This window comes from Nestor notabilis, unplaced genomic scaffold, assembly GCF_000696875.1.
Source record: "Nestor notabilis isolate BGI_N333 unplaced genomic scaffold, ASM69687v1 scaffold6944, whole genome shotgun sequence".
In the NCBI taxonomy this organism is placed as follows: domain Eukaryota; kingdom Metazoa; phylum Chordata; class Aves; order Psittaciformes; family Psittacidae; genus Nestor; species Nestor notabilis.
In genome coordinates this window covers 1-15,111 of record NW_009925100.1, presented here as the reverse complement: position 1 = coordinate 15,111, position 15,111 = coordinate 1, and positions in this window count along the sequence as shown.

Sequence of the window (15,111 nt, the reverse complement as noted above, 5' to 3'; positions counted from 1 at the left end):
GCAAAGAACTAATCTCCAACTTGATTGCAGTTGTACTGGCAAAAATCACTCAGCTCTTCAGTAATGTGAGACCTGCTCCCATTCATGGAGTTAAACATTCCCTCATATCAAGGCTCCCAGCAGGGGGACAGTAAAAGGAATTGAGTAACAGTTCAGACATACCTTGGAACCCCACCAGCATCTCACGGCATTTAAAGCTATTGAAGAATTCCCAGGGATTGCTTTGCCACTGCCTGACTGGGAGCAAGCATCCAAGCAGTGATTATTTCTGCTGGGGGAAGATTTCCACCCATTCAGCACAAAAGGTGCCACCTGTGTACTTCCCTCCAGAATAGCTGGTGGTGCTTTTGATGCTGGGAAGATGTGAGGTCTGGCCCATATCAGACATGATCTGTCGCAGAAGTGCCACCATGCTTAAAGAGGCAGGTCTCAATGTGGCAAGGTGGCAAATCCTGATCTGGTGTGGCTCTCATGTAACCTCACAGGGAGTCTGAAGGGTGCCAAAGATACATGTTCTGAGTTACTCAGGGACCCATCCCTCACTCATTGACTTGGGGTGAGGAAAGGAGGAATAGGAGAAGAAAGATGAAGGTTTTTGGGGTGCTGAAAGCACCCAGCAAGCACCTAACTGAACTCTAACAATGTACATGCAGGTCTGTTTGCAGACACCAGCTGAAGTGTGAGCTAGAGGGCAACTGGTACCACAGAGGTAATGAAACCAAGACAGCCCTCTGCAGATTCATGGGCACAGGGGAACTGAAGTGTTAAATGGCTCTGGTTTGCCTGTTTGACTCGTCTCCTGACCCCTGCTCCAGCAATGAACTGGGGCACCAGGGGCACAGCGCTTGCCTCCTGCTTGTAACCTGACTTGCTCTTTGTTTCCTCGTGCATTAGGCCAGCAGTGCCTGCAAGGCACCATCACTCCGATCCCCATTTGCCTCTTTGGCATTACCCCATTTCAATCTGGCTACACCAAGCAACATGCAGATGTGTTTGTTTAGTTTCCTCCTAGCAGGTCGAGCCTCAGCACGGTGTTTTGACCTGGGAGATGAGCACATTTATACACCAGGCTCGATACTATCTGCTTTATGCACATGATATTCCATGTGACTGTAGTGAGTGAGGTGCTTGTGTTAGCAGCACAGGATTGCTGAGTGCCTGCCACAGCCTCATTCCAGCTCCTTAACCCCTTGCATGATCTGAAAGGCTCTGTGTGTGTTGAGTTCCTGTATCTCAGCTCAGGCTGTGGCTCAGCAGGACACTCGATGTACTGCAGGATTACATATCTGGCTCCGAGCACTCCAAGTGTGTGTCAGAGGACAATACACTTGCTAGAGGATATGTTGGGAGAGGCAGGGAAGAGGTACCAATGGGAGTGGCGTGAGCTGGGCTGCATTTGCCTCATGGCTTTGCACGTGTTTGGAGAAGCCGAAGGGTGTGAGGGCTGGGGGAGATGCTGTGATGTGCGACAGGCACCGTGTGCTCAGTGAGGTGCCTGCCCAGGAATGCGGCTGGGGATGGTTTGGGTTGGCTCTGCAAGACTCTGGGATGTCCTGGGGAGGCTGCAGAGCTCATTTCCTCAGCCCCTGGCACTCAGGCTGCTTCCCAGCTCCGCGGCAGCCGTGCGGAGCTGCGGGGAGGCCATGAGGTGAGGCGTGTTTGAGCTGTTCCCCGGGCAACAGCTAAACACTGACTTCAGATAATGATTGTAAAATAACTTAGCACCGGGGCAGAGGGGGGCTGCCCCTGCCCTGCTCCCAGGGAGCCCCATAAAACCCACACTGAAAAGCTACTCGTGCAGCCAAATTGGCTGGAGCTCAGCCTGTGCTCGGAGCTCTTGACAAACTGTGTCCAGGCAGAGGCACTGTGGTGTCTTGGTCCTTTCAGGTGGGCTCCTGCATCATCGTATCCAGCCACCTGCTACTGCCTGTGTTGTCTGTGGCTTTACTGAGCCTTCGGATGGCTCCATGAAACACGTCCAAGGGGAAAGATTTACGCACAGACTGTTTCCCAAAGATCCTCGAGGCAGTACAGCCTCTTGGCACGTCCTTTACAGTCCCTGAGCAGCAATCTGGGTCCTTGGCACAGAAGAGCTTTGCTAGACAATGATAGGTTACTTTATGGGTTCATCCTTGAAACTAAGAGCAAGAGAAAGAGAAAGCTCTAGGGCAGGTTGCAGCTCTGCTGGTGCTGATCCACTATGGTGCCTGGGAACAGAGTATGACTTTGCTCTGCATGGCAGTAGCCCGGGTGCTATGAGCATGGCTCAGCCATGGCTTGCATCTTGCTTTGCTGTGACAAGTCTGGTTTCAATGGGAAGGAGAAAGCTGCCTCTGGGTTTTTAGATGCCTCAGAAATGGGAGGAAGGAAGAAAAGAGCAGCAGTCTGTGGAGAAAGTGGCAGCCTCTCTTCCTTATCTTCTGTGCCTGTACTCCTGGATGAAAGGGACCAAGGCTTCCTGCCCTCCATGCCCAGGTGATAATCTGTGGTCAGTTCTTGCACAGTCCATCAGATGCATGGGCTGCATCAGCTGCTGCTGGGATGGGGGCTGCAGTTTGCAGAGATCCTCCTGTCAGCCTGGTTGCACACACCTGGCACACTGAGGATCCAGGTCTGTGGTAAGGTCTTTAGGCACAAAAGCAAGGATCATGACAAATGAAGGGGGTTTGTACAGTGTGTATAGCACGACATAAACCTGTAGCTAAGCACACAACCAGTCTGCATCACATACGTGTGGCAACGCAGGTCTTGGTGTTTGTGTGCTGCTCCCAGGTTTACTGGGAAAAGCCTTGACCAGGGTAGGGTGTATAATACACAGTCATTAGAAGTTCCTAGCACTGTTCTGTCTCTATGGTAAAGCTGGCCCTGGTGCAGTGGGGACTCGCTTCCAGACAGATGGAGCTGCAGCATTAGGTCGTCATGGGAGGGATGGGATTATATTTGACAAGCAGCATGAGGTCACTTTCTCAGTCCCCTTTGGGTGGGATATATCTACAGGCTGCTGTTTGCCTTGCATGCAGTGACTAATTTTTGAAGATCTGCTTATGCTGCTTTCCTCTTAACTCATTCTCATCCTTTGCTTTTCTTTATTCAGTCAGAGATGACAAAGAAGTGTGAACTACAACAAATGATGCCATTTGCCTTGGAGTCACAGGTTGGCAATGGTATGTATCTCACCATAAGGTCACACACTGATGCCACCCTGCGGTCAGCCACTTGCCAATTCCTGCAGGCATCTCTACACATCCATAAAATAGGAATAGTTCTTCTTTTATCTGCCTTATCCCCTTAAACTGTGAACCATCTAGGTCTTGACAATGGGATTAAAACGGCAGTGGATTCCTGTGATAAAATGGTATCACAGTTGGCATTTAGGGCCCATCCAACATTTCCCTTATGGATTGGCTTGAGCAGCATGTTGGAAAACAAAGCATGGGCTGAAGGACCACTTCTGGAGGTGAGCGGATGAATTCCAAGAGGAGCCTGGAGAACTCCCCAGTTTTCCAGCAGATCCATGTGCTGAATCCATTTGTGGCAAGGTCGAAAGTTAGCAAATGTGTGTTTTTGAGGGGAAACACCAGCAGGTTGTAACTTGCTAGGCCAGCAAAAGCTGGCTGTTAGGATGGCAGCTTACACAGTGTAGTGGATAGGTGGTTTGGAGACCAGTGCCAAAGCCAGAATGAGGCCCAGCAGCAATGGGAGCAGTGGAAATGAAAAAGCCATTGTACAGTGAGCTGCTGAAGTACATTCCCTCCACCCGCATGCAACCTTGCTCAGAACTCTATTTTGGCTCTCCTATACACACACAGTCACTACCAGGTTAGCTACATGCCAGACTGCCATGGGAACAAACCCCTTCTCCTCCCAGAAGGGCTGGAGCTAAGTCTGACACAGCCCAGGACTATCTCAAACGGCTATCAGCTGGTATACATCCCCACCCAGAGAGGGACAGGACACTGGGAACAGACCTGCTCCAGATCCTTGCCTCTGAACAAAATGTTCTTGGCATCTCCTGGAGCTTGCCCTACCAGAGCTTGTTAGAACAAAAAGGTGCCTATGTTTCTGTGCAAGTCAGGCTGGCATTCTCACTGCCCTCTCTTTGCTCAGCTCCTGGAACTACACCAGGTCATTCTTTCTGGTGAGAAGTGCTTGGGGGTGGAGGTGGGAGGAGAGAAATGAGACCGAGCTTGATGTTGTAGCTTAGTTGGCATCTGTGATTCCTCTTGCTAGCAAAGAAAGCAATGACAAACAGCGTGGCAACTCCTAAGAGCTTCAGAGGACCTCTAACTCTGTGGAGAATGTGGATCTAAATTTCTTGAGCTGCAGTTTATTTCCAATGGCAAAACTCTCAATGCTGGAAATGCTGGAATTGAAGCATTAGCATTTCTGTTTATCCAACTCTACTGAAAGTAACTAATAGCATTTATACAGCACTTTGGATGTTTAGATTATGTTCAGGCATTAGAGACGTACTCTTCAGAACAGCTCCTTAAATGAGCCAGTGAATTCCAGGACAGAAATCAATTCTCTGTTGCCCTCTTCAGAAAACCGTAGTGGCTGCTGAAGGAGGATGAATGGCTCTGAAGAACTGCAGGTTCTCTGGGTGCAGGGGTGAAATGGGAAAGACACCGCCTCGACCCTTCTGGGTTCCTGTTGTGACCTTCTGTGCCATCACTGGAGTGACAGATGGGTAAACCTGGGGCCTTGCTGGTGGTCTGGTGCTCTGGTGCTCCTGTTACCTGGGGGTTTATGCTGGTGGCTGAGAAGTCCCAGCAGCTCTGTCCTTTCCACTGCACTGAGCAAAGGTGGCTGAGGATGCTCCGAGTGGGGCAGGAGGAACTGGGGCAGTGCACATGGCAGACAGATGCTGAATTCCTCCATGTTTCACTTACCAGAGGAGAATGCTGTGCTGTAGGCATAGGGGCAAGGTGTGAGTAGGAAGTGTATAGGGAAGGGGGGAGCCTCTCCCCCCAAGAATATGTGCTTTGTACCCTCCACTTTTCTGTTTTTCAGCCAGCCAGCAAAATGAAAACCATGTGAGGGGTGGAGCAGGAGGGCAGGGATTTATGGGTTGTTTTATAGGAGATGATGTAAAACACTTTTATTTCAAGTTCTCTGTTGTGTTAATTTCCTTTCTCCTTCTCTTGCTCTTTTCATAACCACACACAGGAGAGAAGCAGAGCAGGATAGATCCAGGCCCTGTGCAGTCACAGCATAAATTACCTACAGAATGGCAGTGGTCAGTGGCTAGCCCACCCCTTCTATGACCATGCCATTTATTCTGGCTTCTGGGAAATGAAACATGGAGCCAGGTGATGTCTTTGTGCTGTGGGCATGTCAGTCTCTGCTGGTTCCCAAAAGCTGTGCTGAAATGGGGAGTTACAATAAGTGAGCACTGTTTGCTTTATGAATAACCATCCTGGGGGTTAGGGTTTACTGCTTTATTGCAAGATCCATGTGGATTCATTGCTCCTGTGTGCAGACTGTAACATTACAGAGCATATTGAAATGAAAATCCTCATCCACTGTGTAAAAATAACACCCCCAGGACAAAAAACATGTTCAAATTGTAGCAATTATTGCTCTTATTTCCATAAAGCTTAATCCTACTCTGGGCTATTAGGACCAAGTCTCTTTAAAGCCATGTTGGACAGAAAAGTTTACTGAGATCAATTTGGAGGTCACCCAGAGCTTTCCATGTTGAAGTTAGAGCCTCAGTAACTTCAGGGGGTCTGTGCATAGGCTTCATGGCAGAATCAGGATGTCAGGGATGAGGTAAAGGAAGTAGCCCTGGAATAACCCAATGAACTCGTATGGTGAGGCATGGAAAATGCTTGGTTACAAGCTTGTTACTTCATTCTGGAGCGAGGACAGCAAAAATGAAGAGATAGGAAAGGTTGGAAAGGATTGTTTAAAGCGAAGCTAATGATAACAAAAAAGCACATGTGGAAGGTAGTGGATGGGATGGGATGGGATGGGCAGCCATTCACGGAGCACTTTATGCTGATGGTAGCATAAAGAACAGAGCTCGTCTCCTCTGTGCATTCCACCCTTACTTGAATTAAGTTTTTTCCTCCTTATTTTTTTAAGGGAAAGACTTAAGTGATGACATGTGAATCCAGGGAGGTGAGAAGTATTGCTGAGATGAAGCATATCTCATTCCTGCAGGTATTGTGTTAGTTAAGCTGCAGAGAAGCACAAACACAGGAAACAAAGATACTCGGATCACTGTCACATTGAAAGTTTTCTTCACCTTGTTCTTGCTGCAATTCCAGTTGGTGGGTGATGAGAGCATGTAGGTGATGCATCCATCCATCATCAGGTTAAATGTAAACTGGAAAATGTGATAAATTGATCAATGTAATTGGTTTAAATTGGAAACAACTCCAGTTTTTCTGCATAGAAATTATATTCACTTGCATTGTCTTCAGACCCCAGAAAGGACCAGTGTCCCCTCTTGCTAAACTTCAGCACATGCCTTGAACAGATCCCACCCTGAGTAGGCAACACACAGGGAATGGTTCCAGGTTGCCAGGAAGTCAGTGGCAGGTGAGGAACGGCACACACTTGCTGAGCCCCCAGGTCATTACACAGTCCCAGTGTCAAACTCCAGCGCTTTTCCAGCCAAAAGGACGCTGAACTGAGGTGTTGATGTGAATGTACAGCTGCAAATGGCACCAGGGGCAGTGTTTGCACATGCATTGCAGTGGTCTGCCACTACTCTGGCTTTCAGGGACTGAGCTAAGGATACACTGAGGGAGCAGCGTGGTTGCCAGAGCCACTGGACTCCCAAGGGGAAGAGCTTGGCCAAAGAGATGCTAATAACAACAGGATGTCAGAGAAAAGCAGCGCAGGAACAAGCTGCCAGTTGCACAAAGCAATCCTATGCAGCTTCAGTGCACAATTTGTGTTTATGCTCCTTGTGGAAAAGGCAAAGAATGGGAGGTTGGGTGTGGATACAAACTCTCTCCAGCTTTGGGGATATTCTTATTCAGTGACCATGGTTATGGCCATTTTTCCTCTCTTTTACTCAAAGGCAAGAGTTGTAGTTGGTGTATGAGACACTGGAACAGCACAGTTGGTTTGCACTGTCAAAGGGTCTGTCCTCAATACCTTAGACCAGTTCTTTGCTGTCCAAGACAGACCCTTTCACCCTTTCACCTGGTCTTCTACAGCTGTTCCCTGCCTGTTATATCAGATATTTAGCTGGATTATATTTGTGTAGAGTGATGAGCTTTGAGATAATGGCTGCTTTGTGCTTGGCATGGACAAAGGGAAGAAAATCCAAAGAGAAGGAAAGAGGGTAAAAAAAAAATGATGGAGCAGAAAGGAGGAGAAGGCAGTGTCCTCAGTGAGGTGGGGAAATCTGCCTCCACCAAATTCCATAGAGGGTTTGAGCTACAGCCTCCAATTCAGTGTTCAGCTCCACCAAAGCTGAGGGCATTTGAGTTTGGTATCAGTCCATTGCTTGCAAATGTAGCTTCACAGAAGCCCCTTAAGGCTTTAGAGCTTGAGAATTGAATGGATTGGAATGCTATGGAACCAATATGAGTCAAGTTCCAATTCAATTTGAGGAGAGAGGTAAAGAGATGTTGCATGGACGATGTTAGTGAGTCTCACGCTTTGTTGTGCTGGAGCTGGAATGCTCCTCTCAGACTGGCGTGTTGCCCTGGGAGGGTGGGAAGCACCAAACTGGAGCCTGTACCTTTTAAATTCCCCACCCAGCCCACTCCCCATTCATGAGATGTTTGATCCCTGAGCTCACTCCTGAACGGGGTCCAGGTAGCTACTTAGTGCTTCAGCTGCTCGTCCTGGAGCCCTGGATCACAGACTCTCCTCCCATATGTTTCCTATTAATCCTAGTCTTGCTTTCAGAGGAGCTTGCTATGGGGATGGAGGGGAGTGGGTTCACAGAGAGGGATGCTGCTACTCTTCTCCATTGCTCCCCTTTTCGTTCTTCAGAAAGGATTCTTTCTGCCTATATTTGGCTGTATTCGCACTGAACCGCCAAGGGGAGGAGGATCTCTGCTCGCCCACAGCTCTTCAGTAATGCTGCCTCTTGGGAAAAGGCTCTCATGGGCTCCTGGTACTTCACAGATCCCAGGAATTTCATGTATCCTTTAGAGGGAAGACTACTGAGGTGTCTCAGCATTATGCCACAGGTCATCTTTGCCCACAGCACGAAGTCACCAGGATTCTCTGATGTTCATAGCAGAAGCAGAGCTGGTCTTCCCCAGTCAATGGCTGGCACATCTCTCAGTCAGCACTGAGCCAGGCTGCCTCCCAGCAACCAAGGGCTCTCAGGGCTCAGTCATTCGTTCCAACTGATTACACCTCCTATTCTTCCAGAGAGAAAAACCAGAAGCCTAAATTCTTGGCCTCAGAGGCATCCTCTTACCACAAGCCCCCGAATCCAGTTCCATGGTAGTGTGGAAAAACACTTTGTGCCAGTTTTGGTCTTATGCAGTTTCTCATTCTCTTGAATGCCCTCCTTGTTCCTGTGCTGACAGCCTCCTGCTCCCAGGGCTGGGTCAGCCTTGCACTGGTTGCATGACATGGGATTTAAAATGGTACCTGCTTCCTGGTGTTTTGGCCTTGAAAGTGGAACTAAGCCTAATTTAGCAAGGACAAGATGTGTAGTAACAGAGGCCAAGTCTTGCAACAAACCAGGCCCTCCGTGTGTAGCATCTGAGCACCGGTGATGGGGAGGCAGTAGATGTTACAACAACCAACTGCTGGCCTTTGGGCAAGGCAGGCTCTGCCCTGGCCTCCTCTCTGCTTCCTCATTTGGTGCCTGCTGTCTTTGTGCTTCTGCTTCCCACATGTAAACCAGGATAATCACCCACTGCACAATGAGACAGAAGGAATTCAAATTATGTGTGTAAACTTTACAGCCCTTAAGATGTTCATTAAATCGCTCCCAATGCTCTCAATAAAGCTCTGCTGACGGAATAGCCAGGTGAGGTGGCTCCTTGCTATGTTTGTACAAATACACCCATGTCCTGCATGTTCCTACACCCCGGACTTTGGTTACTCTTTTAGACATACGCTTCTCCCAGGGCTCCTCCCAGCAATGACCTCAGCCATTCTTAGGGTAGCTGAGCACTGTCAGTATCTTCATCACCACCAGAGAGTTTTCTTTGATGATGCTCCTGGCAGGGATGCACTTTGGGCAAGAGAACAGAGCTTCACATGTGTGTCAGCCTCCACACAACACCCGCCTAGTGCAGGCTTCTGGATTCCTTTCACCAGGTGCTTTGGCTGCTCTAAGCTCAGACCGTCTGTGTTTGCAGGAAAGAAACATTAGTTCTTCCTGCTCTAGCTTGATTGTGGTGCTGGTTTTAATTTGAATGCCAGAAAACAGCTGAGCTGCAGGCACCTATCTGCTGTGTTGGACTATTTTACCAACAATTCAGCTAGCCGAGGACTCGAGGCCGAAGTGTTAGAGAAATGTCAGACCCAGCTCCAGCTGCACTCAGTGGAAAAAGAGTAAATGACTTCAGGAGGAGCTGGATTGGGAACTAAAACAGTGAGTGCAGTGGCGCTGCAATGTCTTTCATCTCCCAAGTTGCTGGGTGAAATCCAGACTACACTGGTAATGGTTGGGAAGCTGCCAGCTGCTAATGATGTGGAACAAGTTGGTGAGCCCTTGCTCCAGTTTGTAGGAAGCCACCAGACAAAACAAGTCCCAGGAGTAGCCAGCTCAACCCTTTCCTTGTTGGGTTCATGCTGTACTGGCAAAGGAGTAATTTAGGAACTTCCCCTGATGTGGCTCCTGTGGTGTCTGATCTGTGGAGGCCACAGTGAACATTTATCCTCATGAAATTCCCTGGAAATCCTCAACATGCTATGAAAACAGTGTCTGGAACATAGAGCTTTCCCAGATCTGGCCCACTCTCCTGGTGCTTTGATACACTCACAGCATAACCACAAAACCTGTCTTCCTCTTTGATGTCCCTGACTGTAGCTGCATCTCCCGGACTTGAGACCTGCACTCGGCAGCGCTCACTCTTGCAGGTCCTATAGGTGAAGTGCACTGTGTGATGGAAGAGCAGACACATCACAGTGTGGGTTACCCAAGAACCCAAATTCAGTGGATGGCTGAAGCAAGAAAGAGATTGACTTTCTAACAATATCCCCCCGGGCACACGAAGCAGTGTGGAGATCGGACAGTCAGTGTTTCTCCCAGTTTGAGATCAAGACTGGAAAGCAATGATGAGGAAGGAGAGGCAGCCCCCAGCCCCGAGCATCTGTACAGCTGTTAGTACAAGCAAACATACCTCCTTGTTCCACCTGGCTGAGGGAAATGAAACTGAAGGTGATGACAGCCAGGAAACAGGTAATACTTGTGCTGTCTGGCTCCAGTGAGGTGCTCCAATAGTGCCTGTGGCTTTGTTTGCCAGGGCTTCAGAAAAAGTCAGCAATGCCTGAGCTTTTTAGAACTGATCTCCCCTTTGAGATGTGTTTTGTGAAGAGGAAGCCACAAGACGGTGTCTTCAAAGTCTTCGGGGAGGATGTTAGGCCTGTATAGACAAAACTGGACAGAGAACAGGCTAGGGATACGTTAAAGAGCAAACCGCATATGCCCAACTCCTCACTGCGCTAAGGCAGCTCTAACACTGCTCCTACAGTGCTCTCTGCTGGGGAATGGGAGGTAGAGGCAAGCATGGCTGCAAGTAGCCTTTCGTCTAGGAGGTAGATAAAACCATGCCGGACTAGGGAATGCTGTGCAAACTCAGCTTCTGCATTGCTCCAGAGAACGTCCTCTGGCCCACCAGTACAAACCAGCCGAACCTCTGCTCCGGGAATAAGCTTCTAGTCAAGGCAGAAACTTCTGGAGCCAGTGACCTGTTGCTGTTCTGTTGGTGTGACAGTGGTCCCAGGCAAAGAGGCTTCTCATGCAGCTTGGAGCACATTGAGGCTGCCCTGTCAGGACACCCCGCTGGAAACAACTATAACAGACTCCTCAGTGAGCTTGGCAAGACAAGATCAGTGCCTTTCACTGCTTCCACCCTGCTGCTGACCCCTATGGTAAATAGGGGAAACAGTCTCCCTGGGATAATTGATCACCCAGTAACATGGAAAGCCATATGCTGTTGATCGCCTAGAAAAAAGCCCTGCTAACCTCGGATTTGGTGAGGGAAGAGCACTTTTGTCACCTTAATGTATGTAATAGTCAGATTGGTGGCTTGATGGAGAAAAGCCAACACCTTTCTGTGCTTCCAGAGGGTACTTCCACCAGAGGGCCCTGCGGACAAACCTTCACGTTCAGAACTGCCTCTAAGTATAGTGAGCTACCAGCTGAGAAGGTACAGTTGTAACCAAAATCTTGGTTCCAACCAGTATGGTATGTTCTGGTAGAGTCCTCCCCCTTAATTAGTATTCTTTAGAGGCAGTGCTGCCCATAAATAGCCTGTAGCTACTTTACTGACATAGTATAACCTCTCAATAGCTTGCAACTTGTTCCTGAACATTCTTAGTGCGGATACATTGGGATATGTGGTCCAATACCCTACAGCAAATAGAGAACTAAACAGAAGTGTTCACAGGTAGACTTGGTATTTGCCTAAACAACCTCCATGAGCTGCTGCAGTGTATTGAATTTAACTGAAATCTATGAACATTTAAATTGCTCTGCCAGGCTGTAGGTGTGACGAGTGAGGAGTCAGCTCTGTCAGTTCTGTTGCCTGCAGCAAGACATCCCCTAAATTGCTTGCACATAAATTATAAGAGCTCAAGTACCAAACTTCAGTGGCTGCTACATGTCTCTCTGGCAGCACCAAGGGTATAAAGTGAGTGACCTGTAAGAGCTGACTATTTGAAGGAGTCACCAGAAGCCTGGTAAATGCCACACAGGGGCAGACGGGGAGGGGCAGGGCTGCAGTCTGCCCTATCAGCTGTTTCCTATTGCTGCACATCTTTGCTTTTGTGAGGGGCCGCTGGATACACAGTGTACATTAGGCCAAAGATCCAGTGTGAAGTTTGCTGACCTTCACCTGTCCTGCCTCCGCAGAGCCCACATGGAAGCAGAGAGAGCAGAAATCAGGCCCTACCACTTTAACACTGAGAGCTGCAGCACGACCTCCCTCCTACACACATAACCTGCCATGCCAGCCAGTGAACCGACTCCAAATAGCCTTCTTTCAAAACAGCTCTGGACGCATCCTTCCCAGCTCTCCGCTCACAGGCAGTGCTGTTAGAACATGTTTTCCATTCCATATGCTCCAGTTAAACTGCGTGTTCCTTCCTTATTCATGCCATGAAGGCACAGCCTCTTCTCTCCTCATCCACCCTTGCCTTAGCAACTTCCCATCCTTTTCCATACAGCTTGCACAACTCTGGCCTCTCAGATCCTGTTGGGATCAGCCTCCCGCATGTCTTTGTGCTCCTAAAACAGCTGACCAATCCATTTCCTGCTTAAACATTTCACCTTCTTTCTTGCCCTCCCATGTCACAGTCACCCCATGCACTGCTGGCCAGGAAGGCCAATTTTGCCTTCCTTTCCTCTGCTCCTGGCTTGAAGCAGGTTTTCTTCTGTCATTCAGGCCAAGCTTCTTGTTTCCACACTGTAAAGGACAGCCAGGCACCTCCCCAGGTTATACAAACCCATCTCATCCAGGAGCTGGTTTCCTTACTTTGCTGGTGGGCTAGAAATAGCCTCCTCCTGCTGCATCTCATGTTGTGTTTGTGCAGGTGAGGCACTGGAACAGGTTGCCCAAGGAAGTTGTGAATGTTCCAACCCTGGAGGTGTTCAAGGCCAGGCTGGGCAGAGCCTTGGGTGACGTAGTTTAGTGTGTTGTGTCCCTGCTCATGGCAGGGGGGTTGGAACTAGATGATCTTAAGGTCCTTTCCAACCCTAACTATTCTATGATTCTATGATTCTATGTTGTTGCACTGTGAGAGGCTCCTTTGCCTCTGTGGGGAACCAGGAGCATAAGACTGGGCCTTAAAACTGGGTTTGATGTGGGGGAGCTTTTCTCTGGACACCTGGGAAAACGTATGGCCAAGCCCCATCGAGCTACGTGTGTGTATGTGTGACAGGGCTCTGTGTGTGTGGATACAGAAGGCTTGTAGTCCTGTTGTGCATTTCTAGTTTAGGTATGTGTGTGAATGAGCATCTTTGGCCCAGCTTTCACTGTGTGGATTAGGTGTACTTATGTCAATCCTTTGCAGTGTGCCACTGTTGTGTTGAGCTGAAGCCTTGGTTAAGGGGTCTCTGCAGCCAGTTTGGTTGTGTTGACGTTACCAGGTGCTGTAGATGTGTTTTCTCAATGTTTGTACCTATCTGGAAGTTCTGTCGCTGAGAGAAGGTGGGTATTCTTTTGGCTGGTGAGAGGCACTATAAACAAGATCCAAAGATCACATGGTGGTGGAATCAGTAGCTCAAGCAAACAAAAGAGGTATGTTAATAGTCATCTGCACTCTGACAGCCCTGCAGTGGTTGGTTACCAGCTCTCTTCTGAGTCATCCTTTCTCCAGATTTTTTTATTCTTGGATTCATTTGCATGAGCTGGTGGGATTACACTTCAAAGGAAACTCTTCCTTTATCTCACCACTTGACAGGCCCAGCATCCTTGATGTATTTACGACTAGCAAATCCATGTTGCAGTCTGGATCTCTGGTAAATAGTCTCATATCATTACAAAGAGTAACTTTATAGACTCTCGATGACAACATGGGCTCCTCAGCATCCCAGGATGTGTGAGGACCAGGTAGTCAGAGCCATAACTTTGCCTCAGATCCTATTTGCACTTAATGCCGTATTCCCTTCGTTTCAGCTACCTCTGTAGATAAGGGATCCCATCACCCTTGTCCACTACACTGATTCTGCTTCAGCCACCACACAGGATCACTTAGAGGCAACTGTTCTTTATAGCACCATCACCTCATAAAGAAACAGAAAGGTCTGGAAGGGCTGTGCTTTGAGGCTGAGGACCCAGGACAGGCACATCCAAACAGCATGACCGTGGTGTGGACCCAGGTATGGCTTCATTCGTGGTTTTACCCTCAAGCCATTTGTTCCTCTGAGTATGCTGAAATCTGAATGCTGGGGATGTGCACACCCAGTTTTCAAACTCCAGCGCAGGGCAGCAGTAGGACAGGGAAGTTTGGTTTGTGCCATAATGCAGGAGTGAAGTTCATGTGTGAATGTGGATTTAAGCTAGGAGGTTGTTTGTTCAAGCTTGTTGTCAAGGACAATAGAAAACTTGTGTAAATGGAAAGTATGCAGCCCTAGAGTCTTCTTGCAGGTTTTAATGTTTTCCTCAGGACTTTAACTGTCATGTTGAAAGCCAGACATCTGTAAATGTCCTGCCTGTGAAATTAACCCACGGCATATAAATTGATGGCATCTATCCTACAGGAGAGTGTAAATCACTTCACTGGGTCGAAGATCTTCCACTGATGTTAGGGGAGTGGGAGTTTTAAAAGCCTCATGTCATGTGTCCCTCCAGTACAAACACTTCTGCAGGTCACTGTTGAGCCACCTCTGAGATCACTTACCCGGCAGCACAGATGTGTGAGCTTTCCCCAGGGCATCCAAAGGACTTTGAATATGTAAACAGCACTTTTGATATTTATTTATTTTTTGTGGGATTAGTCAAATAACTGAGATACTTCCCCTGTTCTAAGTATTAATATAAAAACAGAAGAGCCATCTGCATAAACAAGAGCTTGACATTTTTGGAATCCCTGGGGAGTAGGGAAGGAGAAGGACTATGTCCATACTGCTCGCTGGATGCCCCCATTCAGACGTGCCACAGCACAGGCTCCAGCACAGCATGGTTTCCAGATGTTTCCATGTGTCCACATCATTGGCCCATTTGGCACATCTGTGCTCTTCATGCAAGGTCTTAGTTTAAATAAGCTGCCTAACCCACACACCCTTGCCATGGAGGAATCAAGAGCACATTGTGAAAGGATGTTTTACCTGCAATGAGATGCGGCTGCCGCAGCAGATGGGATTTACAGTGGTGGAGCTGGGCCTCACACCACAAAGGACCAACTGAGCTTTCCCTGTGCCAGTTTACATCCACCCCTGAGCACAGGTGCACACCTGGAAACAAGGGCCCAAAGCACATGGGGAGACTGAGATGAGCTCTGGGGCAGAAG